The sequence below is a fragment of the Coregonus lavaretus genome (assembly GCF_964263955.1).
Source record: "Coregonus lavaretus genome assembly, chromosome: 19".
Classification (NCBI taxonomy): Eukaryota; Metazoa; Chordata; class Actinopteri; order Salmoniformes; family Salmonidae; genus Coregonus; species Coregonus lavaretus.
In genome coordinates, this window is record NC_140006.1 from 34,195,472 (window position 1) to 34,209,163 (window position 13,692).

Genomic DNA, 13,692 nt, shown 5'->3' on the forward strand with positions numbered 1-13,692 from the left:
ATGTAGAGGCACCTCAGGTATTCTAATTGAAAATATCTTGAGGACAGACTACGTAAACATCATCTGTCATGATACAACAGGATGCGTGAGATAATGAGCAGCATTATGCCACTTTCAAGACAACTCGGAACTCTGAAACTCTGACATTTTCAACTTGGAAACTCGCTGTAGAAGAATTTGCTCAGTTTCCCACTTCGAAAATATCAGAATCAACCAATAGGAAGCTATACGCAAAAAAAGGTACATACATTTTAACTCAGAGTTTCTGAGTTGACTAGAAAGCACCATTAGTTCTGGTGTGGTGATGCTGATAATTTGTCGGCACAGATGGTTTATTTACATAGCAGGTTAGGATAATGAACTTGACACCAAAACACCATCTGGGTCAGATGGTTTAGACCCTTTCTTCTTTAAGGTTGCAGCCCTTATCATCGCCAAGCCTGTCTCTGACCTTTTTAACCTGTCTCTCCTATCTGGGGAGGTTCCCATTGCTTGGAAGGCAGCCATGGTGCATCCTTTATTTAAAGGTGGAGATCAAGCTGATCCTAACTGTTATAGGCCAATTTCTATTTTGCCCTGTTTATCAAAAGTTTTGGAAAAACTTGTCAACATTTAGCTGACTGGCTTTCTTGATGTCTATAGTGTTCTCTCTGGTATGCAATCTGGTTTCCGCTCAGGTTATGGATGTGTCACTGCAACCTTAAAGGTCCTAAATGATGTCACCATTGCCGTTGATACTAAGCAATGTTGTGCTGCTATTTTTATTGACTTGGCCAAAGCTTTTGATACGGTAGACCATTCCATCCTTGTCAGCCGGCTAGGGAGTATTGGTGTCTCTGAGGGATCATTGGCCTGGTTTGCTAACTACCTCTCTCAAAGAGTACAATGTGTAAAGTCAGAACATCTGCTATCTCAGCCACTGCCTGTCACCAAGGGAGTACCCCAAGGCTCGATCCTAGGCCCCACGCTCTTCTCAATTTACATCAACAATATAGCTCAGGCAGTAGGAAGCTCTCTCATCCATTTATATGCAGATGATACAGTCTTATACTCAGCTGGCCCCTCCCCGGATTTTGTGTTAAATGCTCTACAACAAAGCTTTCTTAGTGTCCAACAAGCCCTTAACCTTGTTCTGAACACCTCCAAAACAAAGGTAATGTGGTTTGGTAAGAAGAATGCCCCTCTACCCACCGGTGTGATTACTACCTCTGAGGGTTTAGAGCTTGAGGTAGTCACCTCATACAAGTACTTGGGAGTATGGCTAGACGGTACACTGTCCTTCTCTTATTACATATCAAAGCTGCAGGCTAAGGTTAAATCTAGACTTGGTTTCCTCTATCGTAATCACTCCTCTTTCACCCCAGCTACCAAACTAACCCTGATTCAGATGACCATCCTACCCATGCTAGATTGCGGAGACGTAATATATAGATTGGCAGGTAAGGGTGCTCTCGAGCGGCTAGATGTTCGTTACCAGCACAACATTGCTCCTTGTAGGACACATCACTGCACTCTATACTCCTCTGTAAACTGGTAATCTCTGTATACCCGTCGCAAGACCCACTGGTTGATGCTTATTTACAAAACCCCCTTAGGCCTCACTCCCCCCTATCTGAGATACAGTAGGTCCAAGATGGCGTAGCAGTGTGGTCGTGGTTTTATTCTGTGTCCTAGTGTAAATATCCAGTTTCTTGTTTTTTTTGGTCTATTTTGTATATATTTCTCAATTTTACTTTTCATTCTTTAACTAAATATACTTTCCTGCAACCCGCCTCACCCAACGTGGAAAGGATTCTATTATTTCTTTATAACTTTCATCAAGAACCTTAAGCTGAAACTAGTGTAGCTGCAACTGAATGGCTACTTGCTATTAGTCACCGTTAGCGTCTTCACCATTGTCCGTGGCCTACACTATCCACCAGCCAGCTCTAGCTCTAGCCTGGACAATTCGTCGGCCAGTCTGCACAGCGTGCTATCGACCCAGAGCATATCGGACTTTCTGCCGGAATCACTGGACCCTAGCGCCGGATCATCGCAACCAGCTAGCTGCAACCTGTTGTTGGCTAATTACCATTGCCCCATATCAAGCACCAGTTAGCCTTGAGCTAGCCTCAGGCCCATCTCCCGGCTATCTACCTCTCTGTCAACCGGACGGGACCTCCTAGTGTTGACACTGAGCCCCGCCGATCCAACACGACTGGTTTGCCGACGAAATCGTCTGATGTGGTTTCAACAGGCTTCCCGTTGTGACGACCACGAAGATCCATCTGCTAGCCCTGGCCCGCTAGCACACGCAAACTACAACTGTGCTCCCTGCTAGCTGTGCTGAAGCACCAATTTCAACTGCTCTCGGACTCACATATTGCTGTTCACTGGACCTTATGATCACTCAGCTGCACAGCTGATGCCTGCTGGACTGTTCCTTTACACGGTACCCTGTCCTGTTTATTCTGTTTAGCCTCAGCCCAAACTTTATCGCTATTACCAGTTGTTGTCTTAGCTCTCTCTAATAACACCTGTGATTGCTTTATGCCTCTCTCCCATGTCAATATGCCTTGCCTATTGCTGTTTGGGTTAGTTCTTATTATACAATTTCACTGTAGAACCCCAAGTCCCTCTCAAACTGCCTCAAATAGTTCCTTTGTTCCACCCCCCATACACGCCGAGACCGGCTCAATCGGTGCCTCCAGTGATGCTATCTCTTTCATTGTTACCCAACGCTTAGGTTTACCTCAACTGTACTCATATCCTTCCATATCCTTTTCTGTACATAATGCCCTGAATCTTTTCTACAACGCCCGGAGAACTGCCCCCTTCATTCTATGTACCCAACGCACTAGAAGACCAGTTCTTAAAGCCTTTAGTCGAATCCTTATTCTAGTACTCCTCTGTTCCTCTGGTGATGTAGAGGCTAACCCAGGCCCTGCAGCCCCCAGTATCACTCCTACTCCCCAGGAGCTATCATTTGTTGACTTCTGTAACCGTAAAAGCCTTGGTTTTCTGCACGTAAATATCAGAAGCCTCCTTCCTAAATTTGAGTTATTCACTGCGTTAGCACACTCCGCCAACCCTGATGTTCTAGCAGTGTCTGAATCCTGGCTTAGGAAGGCCACCAAAAATTCTGAAATTTCCATCCCCAACTATAACATTTCCCGTCTAGATAGAACTGCCAAAGGGGGTGGAGTTGCAATATACTGTAGAGATAGCCTGCAGAGCTCTATCATACTATCCAGGTCTGTGCCCAAACAGTTTGAGCTTCTACTTCTAAAGATCCACCTTTCCAGAAATAAATCTCTCACTGTTGCCGCTTGCTACAGACCCCCCTCAGCCCCCAGCTGTGCCCTGGACACCATATGTGAATTGATTGCCCCCCATCTATCCTCAGAGTTCGTACTGCTTGGTGACCTAAATTGGGATATGCTTAACACCCCGGCCATCCTACAATCTAAACTAGATGCCCTCAATCTCACACAAATTATCAACGAACCTACCAGGTACAACCCTAAATCCGTAAACATGGGTACCCTCATAGATATCATCCTGACTAACTTACCCTCTAAATACACCTCCGCTGTCTTCAACCAGGATCTCAGCGATCACTGCCTTATTGCCTGCATCCGTAACGGGTCCGCGGTCAAACGACCACCCCTCACCACTGTCAAACGCTCCCAAAAACACTTCAGCGAGCAGGCCTTCCTAATTGACCTGGCCCAGGTATCCTGGATGGATATAGATCTCATTCCGTCAGTAGAGGATGCCTGGTTGTTCTTTAAAAGTAATTTCCTCTCAATCTTAAATAAACATGCCCCATTCAAAAAATACAGAACTAAGAACAGATATAGCCCCTGGTTCTCCTCAGACTTGACTGCCCTTGACCAGCACAAAAACATCCTGTGGCGTACTGCATTAGCATCAAATAGCCCCCACGATATGCAACTTTTCAGGGAAGTTAGGAACCAATATACACAAGCAGTTAGGAAAGCAAAGGCTAACTTTTTCAAACAGAAATTTGCATCCTGTAGCACTAACTCCAAAATGTTTTGGGACACTGTAAAGTCCATGGAGAATAAGAGCACTTCCTCCCAGCTGCCCACTGCACTGAGGCTAGGAAACACTATCACCACCGATAAATATACAATAATCGAGAATTTCAACAAGCATTTTGCTACGGCTGGCCATGCTTTCCACCTGGCTACCACTACCCCCGGCCACCAGCTCTGCACCCTCCGCTGCAACTTGCCCATGCCCCCCCCGCTTCTCCTTCACACAAATCCAAAGAGCTGATGTTCTGAAAGAGCTGCAAAATCTGGACCCCTACAAATCATCTGGGCTAGACAATCTGGACCCTTTCTTTCTAAAACTAGCCACCGAAATTGTCGCAACCCCTATTGCTAGCCTGTTCAACCTCTCTTTCGTAACGTCTGAGATCCCCAGAGATTGGAAAGCTGCCGCGGTCATCCCCCTCTTCAAAGGGGGTGACACTCTAGATCCAAACTGTTACAGACCCATATCCATCCTGCCCTGCCTTTCGAATGTTTTTGAAAGCCAAGTTAACAAACAGATCACCGACCATTTCGAATCCCACCGTACCTTCTCCGCTATGCAATCCGGTTTCCGAGCTGGTCATGGGTGCACTTCAGCCACGCTCAAGGTCCTAAACGATATTATATCCGCGATCGATAATAAACAGTACTGTGCAGCCGTCTTCATCGACCTGGCCAAGGCTTTCGACTCTGTCAACCACCGCATTCTTATTGGCAGACTAAATAGCCTTGGTTTCTCAAATGACTGCCTCGCCTGGTTCACCAACTACTTCTCAGATAGAGTTCAATGTGTCAAATTGGAGGGCCTGTTGTCTGGACCTATGGCAGTCTCTATGGGGGTGCCACAGGGTTCAATTCTTGGGCTGACTCTTTTCTCTGTGTATATCAATGATGTCGCTCTTGCTGCTGGTGACTCTCAGATCCACCTCTACGCAGACGACACCATTTTGTATACATCTGGCCCTTCATTGGACACTGTGTTAACAAACCTCCAAACGAGCTTCAATGCCATACAACACTCCTTCAGTAGCCTCCAACTGCTCTTAAACACTAGTAAAACTAAATGCATGCTCTTCAACCGAACGCTGCTTGCACCCGCCCACCCGACTAGAATCACTACTCTCGACGGGTCTGACCTAGAGTATGTGGACAACTACAAATACCTAGGTGTCTGGTTAGACTGTAAACTCTCCTTCCAGACTCACATTAAGAATCTCCAATCCAAAGTTAAATCTAGAATCGGTTTCCTATTTCACAACAAAGCCTCCTTCACTCATGCTGCCAAACATGCCCTCGTAAAACTGACTATCCTACCGATCCTTGACTTCGGCGATGTCATTTACAAAATAGCCTCCAACACTCTACTCAGCAAATTGGTTGTAGTCTATCACAGTGCCATCCATTTTGTCTCCAAAGCCCCATATACTACCCACCACTGTGACCTGTACGCTCTTGTTGGCTGGTCCTCACTACATATTCGTCGCCAAACCCACTGGCTCCAGGCCATCTATAAATCACTGCTAGGCAAATCCCCGCCTTATCTTAGCTCATTGGTCACCATAGCAACACCCACCCATAGTATGCGCTCCAGCAGGTATATCTCACTGGTCATCCCCAAAGCCAACACCTCCTTTGGCCGCCATTCCTTCCAGTTCTCTGCTGCCAATGACTGGAACAAATTGCAAAAATCTCTGAAGCTGGTGTCACGAATTCCGCCGAGACTGCTCCTCCTCCTTGTTCGGGCAGGCTTCGGCGTTCGTCGTCCCCGGAGTACTAGCTGCTACCGTTTGATGTTCTCTGTGTTTGTTTGGTTTTGTCTGGTTGGTGCACCTGTTTCATATCATGTATTGATTATGTCATCTATAAGTTTCCTTTGGTTTTGTTTGTAGTTGTGTGTTGTTGTACGCCTGTCCGTTGGTGTAGGTTTATTGTTTTCTTGTTGTTCGTGCTTTTCGCACTTTACGCACTGTTTGCGTAATCGCTCGCCTCCTGTTTGTTGAGGCCCGTTGTTTTGTATTTTGCCTCTGTGACTATTAAAGTCGGATCGACTAAGCTTCTGTGTCCTGCGCCTGACTCCAACACCGCATCCACATCAGCCTATGACAGCTGGAGACACTTATCTCCCTCACTAACTTTAAGCATCAGTTGTCAGAGCACCTTACCGATCACTGCACCTGTACACAGCCCATCTGAAATTAGCCCGCCCAACTACCTCATCCCTATATTGTTATTTATTTTGCTCATTTGTACCCCAGTATCTCTATTTGCACATCATCTCTTGCACATCTATCATTCCAGTGTTAATACTAATTGTAATTATTTTGCACTATAGCCTATTTATTGCCTTACCTCCATAACTTGCTACATTTGCACACACTGTATATTTTTCTGTTGTATTTTTGACTTTATGTTTTATTTTACCCCATATGTAACTCTGTGTTGTTGTTTTTATCGCACTGCTTTGCTTTATATTGGCCAGGTCACAGTTGTAAATGAGAACTTGTTCTCAACTGGCTTACCTGGTTAAATAAAAGTGAAAGAAAAAAAAAAAAAAAAAAGAAAAAAAAAAAAAAAAAAAAAAACTACTGCAGCCCTCATCCTCCACATACAACACCCATTCTGCCAGTCACATTCTGTTAAAGGTCCCCAAAGCACACATATCCCTGGGTCGCTCCTCTTTCCAGTTCGCTGCAGCTAGCGACTGGAACTAGCTGCAAAAAACACTCAAACTGGACAGTTTTATCTCCATCTCTTCATTCAAAGACTCAATCATGGACACTCTTACTGACAGTTGTGGCTGCTTCGCGTGATGTATTGTTGTTTCTATCTTCTTGCCCTTTGTGCTGTTGTCTGTGCCCAATAATGTTTGTACCATGTCTTGTGCTTCTACCATGTTGTGCTGCTGCCATGTTGTGCTGCTACCATGTTGTTTTCATGTTGGGTTGCTACCTTGCTGTGTTGTCGTGTGTTGCTGCCATGCTATGTTGTTGTCTTAGTTCTCTCTTTATGTAGTGTTGTGTTGTCTCTCTTGTTGTGATGTGTGTTTGGTCCTATATTTATATATATTTATTTATTTTATCCCAGTCCCCGTACCCGCAGGAGGCTTTTTGCCTTTTGGTAGGCCGTCATTGTAAATAAGAATTTGTTCTTGCCTCTTAAGGATCGGATCCTTTTTTAGATTTTCGCCCAAAATGACATACCCAAATCTAACTGCCTGTAGCTCAGGACCTAAAGCAAGGATATGCATATTTTTTATACCATTTGAAATTAAACACTTTGAAATTTGGGAAATGTGAAATTAATGTAGGAGAATGTAACACATTAGATCTGGTAAAAGATAATACAAACAAAAAAACATGTGTTTTCTAATGTATTTATTTTCTTCATCATCTTTGAAATGCAAGAGAAAGGCCACAACATAATATTGCAGTTTAGGCGCAATTTAAAATTTGGCCAATAGATGGCAGCAGTGTGTGTGCAATGTTTCAGATTGATCCAGTGAAGCATTGCAATACTGGACTATTTTGTATGAAGTCTGCCCAAATGTGACGAATTGGTCAATTGATACATTTTCAAGTACATAACTATAGAGAACATACAAAAATGATATGGTAATACAAAATGTAAGTTTACATACTCCCAGGAATATCATACATTATGGATTATTAGCTTATACACTAACTTTCACACATCTAGATGGCCGGATGTGGTGGGTGTGGAGCTAGAGACAGCAGGGGTTCAAACTGTAGAACCCAGTTCCTACATTTGAATATAAAAATTGATTTTATCAAACAAAACTATGCTACATTTTATCTCTGGGACCCTTAGGATGACAAATCAGAGCAAGATTACTGAATGAAAGTACATTATTTACCTTCAGAGGTGAATGTATCAAACCAGTTGACGTGATACGTTTTTTGTTGTTGTGAACTCTCCTCAAACAATAGCATGGTATTTTTTCATTGTAATAGCCACTGTAAATTGAACAGTGCAGTTAGATTAACGACAATTTAAGCTTTCTGCCCATATGTCCTGGAAAGTTTGCTGTTACTTACAACAGTCATGCTAATCACATTAGTGCACCGTCCCGTATACGGGACACCGATCCCGTAGAGGTTATCTGACTTGCCTAGTTAAATAAAGGTTAAATAAAAAATAAAAAAATGTGGCAGGTTAGGATAGTTAACGTGGCAGGTTAGGTGAATTAACGTAGCAGGCTCAAATAATTAACGCAGCAGGTTAGGTGAATTAACATAGCAGGTTAGGAGAATGAGGTTAAGGTTAGGAAGAGGGTTAAGGTTATGCTTAGCTACAATGCTACAGTTGTCAACAACTGTTGTCCCCGACGCAACCACTAGATGGCGCTATATGCCTATTCCATCTAGCCACAACTGTAGAAACATAAACAAACCATCTGTGGTGAAAAATCAAATCAAATTTGAATTTGATCAAATTTTATTTGCCACATGCACCGAATACAACAGGTGTAGACCTTACAGTGAAATGCTTACTTACAAGCCCTTAACCAACAATACAGTTTGTAAGAAAATAAAAAAAAGTGTTAAGTAAAAAATAGATAAGTAAAAAATAGATAAGTAAAAAATAGCTAATAAAATAATTAAAGAGCAGCAGTAAAATCAAATAACAGTAGGGAGACTATATACAGGGGGTACCGGTACAGAGTCAATGTGCGGGGGCACCGGTTAGTCGAGGTAATTGAGGTAGTATGTACATGTGGGTAGAGTTAAAGTGACTATGCATAAATAATAAACAGTGTAGCAGCAGCGTAAAAGAGGGGGTTGGGGTGGGGTGGGGGGCATTGCAAATACTCTGGGTAGCCGTGATTAGCTGTTCAAGAGTCTTATGGCTTGGGGGTAGAAGCTGTTAAGAAGCCTTTTGGACCTAGGCTCCGGTACCGCTTGCCGTGTGGTAGCAGAGAGAACAGTCTATGACTAGGGTGGCTGGAGTCTTTGACAATTTCTAGGGCCTTCCTCTGACACCGCCTGGTATAGAGGTCCTGGACAGCAGGAAGTTTGGTCCCAGTGATGTACTGGGCCGTACGCACTACTCTCTGTAGTGCCTTGCGGTCGGAGGCCGAGCAGTTGCCATACCAGGCGGTGATGCAACCAGTCAGGATGCTCTCGATGGTGCAGCTGTAGAACGTTTTGAGGATCTGAGGACCCACGCCAAATCTTTTCAGTCTCCTGAGGGGGAATAGGCTTTGTCGTGCCCTCTTCATGACTGTCTTGGTGTGTTTGGACCATGATAGTTTGTTGGTGATGTGGACACCAAGGAACTTGAAGCTCTCAACCTGTTCCACTACAGCCCCGTCGATGAGAATGGGGGCATGCTTAGTCCTCTTTTTTTTCCTGTAGTCCACAATCATCTCCTTTGTCTATTTCACGTTGAGGGAGAGGTTGTTATCCTGGCACCACACGGCCAGGTCTCTGACCTCCTCCCTATCATTGTCGGTCTCATCATTGTCGGTGATCAGGCCTACCACTGTTGTGTCTTCGGCAAACTTAACGATGGTGTTGGAGTCGTGCCTGGCCATGCAGTCATGGGTGAACAGGGAGTACAGGAGGGAATTGAGCATGAACCCCTGAGGGGCCCCCGTGTTGAGGATCAGCATGGCAGATGTGTTGTTACCTACCCTTACCACCTGGGGGCGGCCCGTCAGGAAGTCCAGGATCCAGTTGCAGAGGGAGGAGTTTAGTCCCAGGGTCCTTAGTTTAGTGATGAGCTTTGAGGGAACTATGGTGTTGAACTCTGAGCTGTAGTCAATGAATACCATTCTCAAGTAGGTGGTCCTCTTGTCCAGGTGGGAAAGGGCAGTGTGGAATGCAATAGAGATTGCATCATCTGTGGATCTGTTGGGGCGGTATGCAAATTGGAGTGGGTCTAGGGTTTCTGGGATAATGGTGTTGATGTGAGCCATGACCAGCCTTTCAAAGCACTTCATGGCTACAGACGTGAGTGCTACGGGTCGGTAGTCATTTAGGCAGGTTATCTTAGTGTTTTTGGGCACATGGACTATGGTGGTCTGCTTGAAACATGTTGGTATTACAGACTCAGTCAGGGACATGTTGAAAATGTCAGTGAAGACACTTGCCAGTTGGTCAGTGCATGCTCTGAGTACACATCCTGGTAATCCGTCTGGCCCTGCGGCCTTGGGAATGTTGACCTGCTTAAAAGTCTTACTCACATTGGCTACGGAGAGCGTGATCACATAGTCATCCGGAACAGCTGATTCTCTCATGCATGCTTCAGTGTTGCTTGCCTCAAAGTGAGCATAGAAGTGATTTAGCTCGTCTGGTAGTCTTGTGTCATTGGACAGCTCGCGGCGGTGCTTCCCTTTTTTAGTCTGTAATAGTTTTCAAGCCCTCCCACATCCGACGAGCGTCAGAGCCGGTGTAATACGATTCAATCTTAGTCCTGTATTGACTCTTTGCCTGTTTGATGGTTCGTCGGAGGGCATTGCGGGATTTCTTACATGCGTCCGGGTTAGAGTCCCGCTCCTTGAAAGCGGCAGCTCTACCCTTTAGCTCAGTGCGGATGTTGCCCGTAATCCACGGCTTCTGGTTGGGGTATGTACGTACGGTCACTGTGGGGACGACGTCATCGATGCACTTATTGATGAAGCCAGTGACTGATGTGGTGTACTCCTCAGTATAATAACACCGGTTCCGATCTCTTCTCTTAACACAAAGGCTACGTTTAGACAGGCAGCCCAATTCTGATATTTCTTCCACTAATTGGTCTTTTGACCAATCACATCAGATCTTTTTACATCAGCTCTTTTTCAGAGCTGATCTGATTGGTCAAAAAACAATGAGTGAAAAAAAGATCAGATTTGGGCTGCCTGTCTAAACACAGCAATATGGGCCCAGAACTTAATAGAGCATCTGACCAATTACGCAAGACTTTAGTTCTGGGTTAACCGAGATTAACTCATTGATCAAGGAAATAATGCAGAAAGTAGCCTATTAATCATACATTATGTGACACATCATGGTTGGTGTTGTACTTTAATCTGATATTATACCACATAAGATAGCTATGCATTGTCAAAATGCCTTATCTTGTCTGAGACTACTCAAGAAAGTGTATAGATTCATCAGTGAAAAACGTTTGTGAAAAAAAGCAAGAGTAAAAAAACAGAAAGGGAATCCTACCATCTAGTGGTGATTATAAACAGCTGTACAGGAGAGCAACTGAATGTATGTTGGTCATAATGGGGGCAATAGAGTTCACACAGCACTGTCTCCTTATATGGCTGGTTTAATGACATGCTATGGGTGAATGACAATACAGTCTTGGTCAAAAGTTTTGAGAATGACACAAATACTAATTTTCACAAAGTCTGCTGCCTCAGTTTTGATGATGGCAATTTGCATATACTCCAGAATGTCATGAAGAGTGATCAGATGAATTGCAATTAATTGCAAAATCCCTCTTTGCCATGAAAATGAACTTAATCCCCAAAAAACATTTCCACTGCATTTCAGCCCTGCCACAAAAGGACCAGCTGCCATCATGTCAGTGATTCTCTCGTTAACACAGGTGAGAGTGTTGACGAGGACAAGGCTGGAGATCACTCTGTCATGCTGATTGAGTTAGAATAACAGACTGGAAGCTTTAAAAGGAAGGTGGTGCTTGAAATCATTGTTCTTCCTCTGTTAACGAGGGCACTACGTTCATCCACCTCTGGCCTGCAAGCTCCCCTACCTCTACGGAAGCACAGTTCCCGCTCAGCCCAGTCAAAGCTATTCGTTGCTCTGGCACCCCAATGGTGGAACAAGCTCCCCCACGACGACAGGACAGCAGAGTCACTGACCACCTTCCGGAGACACTTGAAACCCTACCTCTTTAAGGAATATCTGGAATAGTATAAAGTAATCCTTCTACCCCCCCCACCCCCCACCCCCCCATAACAAAAAAAAACAAAATAAAAAGTGGTTGTCCCACTGGCTATCATGAGTTGAATGCACCAATTTGTAAGTCGCTCTGGATAAGAGCGTCTGCTAAATGATGTAAATGTTAACCATGGTTACCTGCAAGGAAACACGTGCCGTCATCATTGCTTTGCACAAAAAGGGCTTCACAGGCAAGGATATTGCTGCTAGTAAGATTGCACCTAAATCAACCATTTATCGGCTCATCAAGAACTTCAAGGAGAGAGGTTCAATTGTTGTGAAGAAGGCGTCAGGGCGCCCAAGAAAGTCCAGCAAGCGCCAGGACCGTCTCCTAAAGTTGATTCAGCTGCGGGATCGGGGCACCACCAGTGCAGAGCTTGCTCAGGAATGGCAGCAGGCAGGTGTGAGTGCATCTGCACGCACAGTGAGGCGAAGACTTTTGGAGGATGGCCTGGTGTCAAGAAGGGCAGCAAAGAAGCCACTTCTCTCCAGGAAAAACAACAGGGACAGACTTATATTCTGCAAAAGGTACAGGGATTGGACTGCTGAGGACTGGGGTAAAGTCATTTTCTCTGATGAATCCCCTTTGCGATTGTTTAGGGCATCCGGAAAACACCTTGTCCGGAGAAGACAAAGTGAACGCTACCATCAGTCCTGTGTCATGCCAACAGTAAAGCATCCTGAGACCATTCATGTGTGGGGTTGCTTCTCAGCCAAGGGAGTGGGCTCACTCACAATTTTGCCTAAGAACACAGCCATGAATAAAGAATGGTACCAACACATCATCCGAGAGCAACTTCTCCCAACCATCCAAGAACAGTTTGGTGACGACCAATGCCTTTTCCAGCATGATGGAGCACCTTGCTATAAGGCAAAAGTGATAACTAAGTGGCTCGGGGAAAAAAACATCAATATTTTGGGTCCATGGCCAGGAAACTCCCCAGACCTGAGTCACTGGCTTGCTGGTGCTCTTTCATGCCGTCCCTGGGAGGGGTGCGTCACTTGAGTGGGTTGAGTTACTGACGTGATCTTCCTGTCTGGGTTGGCGCCCCCCCCTTGGTTTGTGCTGTGGTGGAGACCTCTGTGGGCTATACTCGGCCTTGTCTCAGGATTGTAAGTTGGTGGTTGGGGATATCCCTCTAGTGGTGCGGGGGCTGTGCTTTGGCGGAGTGGGTGGGGTTATATCCTTCCTGTTTGGCCCTGTCCGGGGGTTTCTTCGGATGGGGCCACAGTGTCTCCGGACCGCTCCTGTCTCAGCCTCCAGTATTTATGCTGCAGTAGTTTATGTGTCGGGGGGCTGGGGTTAGTTGGTTATACCTGGAGTACTTCTCCTGTCTTATCCAGTGTCCTGTGTGAATTTAAGTATGCTCTCTCTAATTCTCTCGTTCTCTCTTTCTCTCTGAGAACCTGAGCCCTAGGACCATACGTCAGGACTACCGGGCATGATGACACCTTGCTGTCCCCAGTCCGCCTGGCCTTGCTGCTATTCCAGTTTCAACTGTTCTGCCTGCGGCTACGAAACCCCTACCTGTCCCAGACCTGCTGTTTTCAACTCTTAATGATCGGCTATGAAAAGCCAACTGAGAGACCTGAGCCCTAGGACCATACGTCGGGACTACCGGCCGTGGTGACTCCTTGCTGTCCCCAGTCCGCCTGGCCTTGCTGCTATTCCAGTTTAAACTGTTCTGCCTGCGGTTATGGAACCCCTACCTGTCCCAGACCTGCTGTTTTCA